We start from the raw sequence: 7,043 nt of genomic DNA, 5'->3' as shown, positions 1-7,043 counted from the left end.
TCAGATGAGTTTCAATTTCAATCGTAAAAGTTGAAAAGAAATTTGACGTAAATCTTGTACTGAAAAAAATTATTCCGCAGCTGTCATGGAAATAACAAGACTCCATAGGCTCATCAGAAATATTCGTAGTGTTCAATAAAGTATTTGTAATATTTCTTACCTTTCAAGTGAACAGTAATGTTCATCAGAAGCAGTGTCCACAGTAAGAGACAATACATCATGGCGGTGGTATGTGAAGTAGAATTATTTCTATTGTTCTTACCAGTATCAACTAATACAAGGTCATTCCCGTTCAAATAAGATGTTTTACAGCAGCACGTATCAAAAGACAATTACATTTGGCGCTATTAATAATATACAGTCGTCGATTATATCACAAAGGTAATGGGAACGAATAGGCAAGTTATTTTAATTAACCCGATTGACTACTACAATACAATTACACCTCAGCATTACATATTAATCATCATATATGGCAACTTACCAAAGGAGATAATTAAGTTGTTTTCTTTTTGTTGTGGTGGTTTTACGTCCATTAGACAGCAAGGGTCATTTAAGGGCGTGCCAGGTTTGATGGTGGAGGAAAGCTGGACTTCCCGGAGAAAAACAACCCGCCAGCGGTCTGTACCTGCAACTGCTCCACATTGGATTCGAACTCGCGACCAAGAGGTAGAGGGCTTGTAGTAATATATCGGGACATTTTAACCACTCGACCACCGTGGCCCCAAAAAAGTCTGTTACATAGGTATGAGGTTTCAAGATTCTCATAATATAACTAATCACTGTCACCGAGACTGTGATTACTAATCAAATACGACCAAGAGTTAAATAAAGCAAGATAATTTAAATATGTTTGAGATTCAACAGTACAATACACAGTAGAGTTCTAATAAAATCCTGAAGATCTGTTCCATTTTCAACACATTCCAACAGTAGCTATCCTATGGTTATATTACAATATTTCCTACCAATAATTTACAATAAATCCAGCAATCTCCAGCATTAAAAAATGTAAAAGTGATTTTCTATTCCTTCTGAATAAAAAAAAAAAAAAAAAAAAAAAAAAAAATAACCACTGAATAGTAATATTTTCATCAACACGATTCTCTAGAGTCAGTACAGTAGATCCAGATTTGACTGTACAATCAATTCTCAATACGAAAATACGACTAAACACTGCCTGGAAAAGAAAGAAAGATGTATTCTCACTAAGTTGCTACATTCCAACTCAGCTGCCAATACCGGAAAGGACAAACCAAGTGATGGGTCAGAGAGGCCTCAGGCCTACAAGTGAGACCTCAACAAGAGATAACAATTAGGTATGCAGCAAATAATGTTCCTCTCATGGGAAGGAGAGAAAATAGCCTCAACATTGCTTTTTAAAACATTCGAAGATCACACAAAGTAGAAAATACATATAGATAATTTAACGAATTTTTCTTTACTTTAATGTGAAAATCAATCGTAGTTTTGAATTTCCAACCATGTGAATATTTTTCTCAAGAAATTTAAACATACCGAACAATATATAAAGATCAAAGAATACACTAGTCATGCAGATAAATACACTGTGCATACACATGGATGCAGAAGATAATCGCTTCGCTTCAGCTTTAACTGAATTTGCTATTGTATGATAAGTACTAAGGGATTCTTTTGGTACCCAGTAATCATCTGTACCTGCTGTATCTGGATATCATTTCGGATATTTGTGAAAGCAACTAATTTTAACGCAGGAAGCTCTAAAAAATATCGTGAAGATGACCGTAATATCTAACGTTTTTTTCAAAACCGACTGACCGTGATATATTTTATGGATGACCGTAATTTAATACGAAAGTTGTGCTGAAATAAGAAAACTTATCCAAGTTCACCTAAACAGTTACGTATGTTTCAATAACACACGGTCAATTCTATCTTATTAAACCGATATATTCAATCTTTACTCTGATATTGACTTAAATTTAATACATGTAGATCTGATCTACATAAACAAATGTATAAAAGTGCATATTGTTGATTACTATTATTCTTTCATTTGGAACAGTTTTCCTTTTCACAGAGAACATGGCATCATAGGGATTACATATTTTACTCAGTTATCATGATCATCTCATACCCATAGCCAGAATAAAATTTTAAAATAAATCCTCATCTTTTCCCTTAGATATTCCAGTAAACATTAGCATTAAGAAAAGTCCATGTAATGACATTGTTTATTCTCATAGACTTTATAGTATAAATGATTAACATTGGATTTAGTTAAACATGATTAGACATATTTTATTGTATCAAAATGAAGGGTCCCAGCAAAATTGTTACTCAGGGAACGACTAAGGTATCATTTTTTAACTACCAATAATACAATAAATATTTATGTATATGCAAAGCATTTTACATCAATCAAACATAAAACAAACAAAATCATGTACATATGTATGGTCAAAGATTATACGTGTACGTTCAAAATAAATATATACTGGCTTCCACTTGTTTGCACATGTACATGCAATTCTTTTTGTGCATATTATGTGCTATACTATCATATACATGTAGCTTTTATTTCACAAAGAAACTTTACATTAGTAGATACATGTAAATTATATGCATTTACATGAAATTAATATGCATTTTCACACTGTCCTTCATTGTGTGTTGAAATGTTAAGAACCTCCGAGCATATCACCTACATCTACTTTGAACATGTAGTTTCACAGGGACTTGACATGAATCTCATGTGTACTTAACATCGATATTAGACCCTGTTTAAGCCTATACAATTTATCACTTTTTTGTGTATTTGAACATTAGTTAGATGATAATATACTCATTTGATAATTGGCAAACCTGGCACGTCCTTAAATGACCCTGGACGTTAAACTAATCAAACCAACTCAAATTGTTGCTATAGTAGTGTGTTTACCATGATAGGTGCATGATCTTACCAGAAAAATGATTCTTTCAACTCATCGGTGGCTATACATTTCATTTGTTTAATTTGCGTGACACTAGTTTGGGTATTGTTATCGCGTACATACATGCAATGTACATGTTTACTTTGTATGTAATATTTTAATTAACTTAAACGTATGGAAATACGATTTGGAATATCAATCAATTAAAATACACTCTAACTGATAATATAGCGGTATTTGCAAGTATTCTATTTGATAATTTGATTGCAAGTGACACGGATTTCTTTTAATCCGACATTATCATTATAACAAATGATTGTTTTAACAGATAAGAGGACAAATGGACAATTCTTGGCGCAATTACCATTTTCCGTTGTCTCTGTCGTATTGAATGATGATAAATATATGAACATCGCTATGGGCCGCTGTGGGGTATTACGGTCATCCTACGGTATTTGTCATAAAATGTTAATATTACGTTAATCGTGTTTTGATGTTACGTTAATCGTATTTTGATATTACGGTCATCGTGTTTTGATGTTACGGTAATCGTATTTTGATATTACGGTCATCGTATTTTGATCTTAAGGTCATCGTGTTTTGATATTACGGTCATCGTATTTTGATATTACGGCCATCGTATTTTGATATTACGGTCATCTTGGAGATAGTTTTCCTTCGCTTCCTGTGTTAAAATTGGCTGCTTTTACGCATATCCGAAATAATGTAGAGATGCAGCAGGTACAACTGATTGTCTATGTACCAATGGAAATCCATCATAGTAATGATAAGATATCATATTCAACAAAAGCTCACCAGTGAGTGCACAATGAAATAGAAGCAAATTGAACCAATTTTGAGATATATACACTGATTATAAACTAATCCTTGACATACTGCGGCTGTTTTGAATGAATAGCACATTTATTATATATTATTCTACCACATTCGGATCATTTTGGCGATAGGAGACAATAAAATTAGTCACGGCTGGTTTATTTGAAACATAAATACTTAAAGGCTTTTACCCATCATTTCATTTCGCATACTGCAGAGAATAATTACTGCTTACCATATTTTGTCATATGAAATATCCTCTTATAATTGATCAAATGGAGGTAAACAACGAAGCCAGCTAACATGTATTGTATGCGAGTGAATAATTCAGAGGTAAAATACCTTACGCGTGAAATATAAAGTCAGTAAGCCGTTATTATCGACAGGTATATATCGTTATGGAGGCCTTTGTAATTTGTATTGAGGTAAATTGATGCTGTGTGGTGGGAGTATACACTTATAACGGAGATATACAATCATATAGACGGATACAGTGGTGATTAGATAAATACTCCCACGATGTCTTCGTCATGTGTGTGGATTTTGCTAATATCTTGTCTTCTGTTTACGAGAGGTAAGCAATGCATAAACTTATTAAACAAATAGCGGCTTAATGATAAGATTATCTTGAAAAGCACATATTTTATCAATCTATATATTTTATAGCATTCGAAGTTTGATGCTAGACTTGCGATGATATAATAATCTGAATTATGATAAAAGATAAAAACTGTTTCTATTTAACTTCGATAACCTATTCAGACAATGACTGTTCTTTAATAATGTTAATTTAACAACATTTATGATAAAAATTAACAATTACAAAATGGTTAAATAGCGTATTACAGTATGATGATGTGGCTTTGAATTTTGGATTTTTGTATGAGGACCAAATAATAAAAAAAATCGAAATGAAATAAGATAGTACAATGTTCTATTAACTACAGATGACTTTCTGGTGTACATGGTTATACGGCGTATGATTTGTTGGTTAGGTTGTTCAAAATTCGTATCTTTGGTTTCTCCTAACGTTTGACGTATCGTCATATTTATTAGCTATATATATAGATAGTTTAGCGTTAAGCCAAAATCTTACCGACCTTTCATAGAAAAAGAAAGTAACACTTAACTATGACTTCATAATAGTAAATTATATACTACTATCTTTTGTTACAATTAAATATGATTTCATAATAGTAAATAATATACTACTATCTAGATATCTTGTTACCTACTATTACTATGATTTCACTTAATATAATATAATATACTACTATATTTTGTTACATTTACTATGACTGCAGCATAGTAAATAATATACTACTATCTATTTTGTTACACTTTAACTATGGCTTCAGCATAGTAAATAATATACTACTATCTTTTGTTACAATTTACTATGACTTCAGCATAGTAAATAATATCTACTATATCTCTTGTTACACTTTACTATGACTTCAGCATAGTAAATAATATACTACTATCTCTTGTTACACTTTACTATGACTTCAGCATAGTAAATAATATACTACTATCTCTTGTTACACTTTACTATGACTTCAGCATAGTAAATAATATACTACTATCTTTGTTACACTTTACTATGACTTCAGCATAGTAAATAATATACTACTACTAACTGTTACACTTTACTATGACTTCAGCATAGTAAATAATATACTACTATTCTTGTTACACTTTACTATGACTTCAGCATAGTAAATAATATATACTACTTTTGTTACATTACTATGACTTCAGCATGTAAATAATATACTACTATCTACTCTTGTTACACTTTACTATGACTTCAGCATAGTAAATAATATACTACTATATCTTGTTACACTTTACTATGACTTCAGCATAGTAAATAATATACTACTATCTCTTGTTACACTTTACTATGACTTCAGCATAGTAAATAATATACTACTACTATCTTTGTTACACTTTACTATGACTTCAGCATAGTAAATAATATATACTATCTCTCTTGTTACACTTTACTATGACTTCAGCATAGTAAATAATAATACTACTACTATCTCTTGTTACACTTTACTATGACTTCAGCATAGTAAATAATATACTATATATATCTCTTGTTACACTTTACTATGACTTCAGCATAGTAAATAATATACTACTATCTCTTGTTACACTTTACTATGACTTCAGCATAGTAAATAATATACTACTATCTCTTGTTACACTTTACTATGACTTCAAAATAGTAAATAATATACTACTATCTAGATCTCTTGTTACACTTTACTATGACTTCAGCATAGTAAATAATATTATACTACTATCTCTTGTTACACTTTACTATGACTTCAGCATAGTAAATAATATACTACTATCTATTACATTCTTGTTACATAGTAATATGACTTCAGCATATAAATAATATACTACTATCTCTTGTTACACTTTACTATGACTTCAGCATAGTAAATAATATACTACTATCTCTTTGTTACACTTTACTATGACTTCAGCATAGTAAATATAATATACTACTATCTTTTTACACTTTACTATGACTTCAGCATAGTAAATAATATACTACTATCTCTTGTTACACTTTACTATGACTTCAGCATAGTAAATAATATACTACTATCTTCTCTTGTTACACTTTACTATGACTTCAGCATAGTAAATAATATACTACTATCTCTTGTTACACTTTACTATGACTTCAGCATAGTAAATAATATACTACTACTATCTCTTGTTACACTTTACTATGACTTCAGCATAGTAAATAATATACTACTATCTCTTGTTACACTTACTATGACTTCAATAGTAATAATATATTACTATATTCTTGTTACACTTTACTATGACTTCAGCATAGTAAATAATATATACTATATAAATCTCTTGTTACACTTTACTATGACTTCAGCATAGTAAATAATATATATCTATCTACACTTTCTATGACTTCAGTTACTACTTCTCTTGTTACACTTATGACTTCAGCATAGTAAATAATATACTACTATCTATCTTGTTACACTTTACTATGACTTCAGCATAGTAAATAATATACTACTATATCTCTTGTTACACTTTACTATGACTTCAGCATAGTAAATAATATACTACTATCTCGTGTTACACTTTACTATGACTTCAGCATAGTAAATAATATACTACTATCTCTTGTTACACTTTACTATGACTTCAGCATAGTAAATAATATACTACTATCTCTTGTTACACTTTACTATGACTTCAGCATAGTAAATAATATACTACTATCTCTTGTTACAC

The sequence above is a fragment of the Argopecten irradians genome, chromosome 1 (genome assembly GCF_041381155.1).
Source record: "Argopecten irradians isolate NY chromosome 1, Ai_NY, whole genome shotgun sequence".
Classification (NCBI taxonomy): Eukaryota; Metazoa; Mollusca; class Bivalvia; order Pectinida; family Pectinidae; genus Argopecten; species Argopecten irradians.
Note: the sequence above shows the minus strand (reverse complement) of the source record.